Source organism: Schistocerca piceifrons, chromosome 7, assembly GCF_021461385.2.
Source record: "Schistocerca piceifrons isolate TAMUIC-IGC-003096 chromosome 7, iqSchPice1.1, whole genome shotgun sequence".
NCBI lineage: Eukaryota > Metazoa > Arthropoda > Insecta > Orthoptera > Acrididae > Schistocerca > Schistocerca piceifrons.
The window spans coordinates 313,672,786-313,674,989 of record NC_060144.1 but is presented as its reverse complement, the minus strand read 5'-3'; positions in this window follow the sequence as shown (position 1 = coordinate 313,674,989).

Sequence of the window (2,204 nt, the reverse complement as noted above, 5' to 3'; positions counted from 1 at the left end):
AAGGGACTGGGTACAGGGAAAGGATCACAACATTCACATCAGAATCTGCCCCAAGTTCTGTCAAACGTTATTCTGGCACGTTTGACTGATGAGGAGTTTGATGCCTTTGATCCAGGCAGCCTCTCCACTCCCCCTTACTCTACAAGTGCTTCACCAGTCTGGTGCAACGACAGGGGTAAATTAAAACCACACTGATGAAATGGCTCCCATCTACAGTGGAACTTGAATGCCTTTGGGACTCATGTGGAGGTACTGAAAATTCCTTGTACAGGAAATCCTCTTGTGCTTGTGTTTACGAAAACACATTTTACGGATACTGACATCCCTGCAATACAGGTCTATATGCTGAACTGCAAGGAAGACCTGCTGTGGGAAAGAGCCAAGGGAGGGGTCGCTTTGTCTGTCACTAACACGCACTACTCCTCTGCTCTCCACCCGACTAGTCATCTGCAAGCCGTTGGAGCTGAAATTCATGTGTGTCAGAGGATCACCATTTGCTATCTTTATTTACTTCTGCCAGATGCAATTGTCTCTGACACCTTGACAGGTCTTACAGAACAACTCCTTCAACCACTCCTCCTCCTCGGAGACTTCATTGTCCATGATGTCTTGTGGGGCTCGACCTCTACTTGCCAATGGGATCGGGTTTTGGACAGCCTCATGACGTCACATGAACAATGCATTCTCGAAACACTCACAATCTTTTCTGTACCGCTGCTGGATTACTCTCAGCTATCGACCCCTCATTTTGCTCTCCATCCTCACTGACTGTGTTCAGTTGGAAATTACTGACGATCTTCATTTCAGTGACCACTTCCATCTGTGCATTCACCTAATAGATAGAGGGTCACTCGAATAGTTGCTACGAAAATGGATGGTCAGCTGGGCTAACTGGATGCTGTTCAGCCATCTGGCTGTGTTCAAGCACTACGACAGTGGTTCAAATGGTTCAAATGGCTCTGAGCACTATGGGACTTAACAGCTATGGTCATCAGCCCCTAGAACTTAGAACTACTTAAACCTAACTAACCTAAGGACATCACACAATACCCAGTCATCACGAGGCAGAGAAAATCCCTGACCACGCCGGGAATCGAACCCGGGAACCCGGGCGTATTACAGTGTCGAGGTATGTGTGGATCACATCTCACATGTGTCCATCATTCTGCTGGCCTATCCATCCCCAAGTCTTCCAGTCATCTTAGGAGGCGATCCGTACCTTGATGGACTGCTGAGTGCCGTTGAGTGATCCAGGACAGGCGAGTGCCTCTTCATCAATTTAAATGCCACGCAAATGCAGATAACCTCACAGCCTTTCGAGTCGCGAGAGACAAGGCTCGACGAATAATTAAGAACAACAAGAATAGGTCATGGCAAGAGTTCCTGGACTCCATAAACCGTTCCACTTTTCTGCAAAAGTATGGGAAACCATTCAGAGGATTTCTAATAAACATAGTCGTTCACCAATAGCAGTATTGCTGAAAGAGAGGTGTCTCCAAACGACGCCCAAAGACATCTGCCAGACGCTGGAATAGAATTTTGCGAAAACTGCTGCCAATTCCAGCCAGGATCAAACATTTCGCCTCTATCATGTGACTGTAGAGAGGAGAAAATTGGACTTCGGATTTAACAGTTTTAAGTCCTACTACTCCGCTTTCTTCATGCGGGACCTGGTCCTTAATTTAAATGCAACAACCTAATTACTAAATGATTTGCCCTTTATTATCTAACACATACTGCAGTGTTCTAATCATAGCATCAATAATAAAAGACAAATGAACAGATTGCACTAGCTCAAAAATATTTTGTTGAAACTAAACAGATGAAAAACAATAATGAAGTCTTCACCCACGATGTTCTTGGCTTAATACATGGTTGCATAGCTGTTTGCGTGTATTACTGCAGCACACCTGGTTGGCACAGAATGCATGAGTTTGGCCAATCACGCTCGAGGAATCTTTTTCCGTTGCTGAAATAATTCTTTGTAGAAAGCCTCCTTGCTGGTGCAGTTTTCTCGACGAACACGTCTATCCAGCTCGCCCAAAATATGTTCCACAGGGTCTAAGTCTGGACTTTGGCTTGGCCATTCGAATACGTTTACTTTTTGCTGCTTCAGAGCAGTCTGCACGTGGTCAGAAATGTGATTGGGCTGTCATGCTGGAATTGCCAAGTGTGAGGCATATGTCTTCTTCCGTGAGGTATCA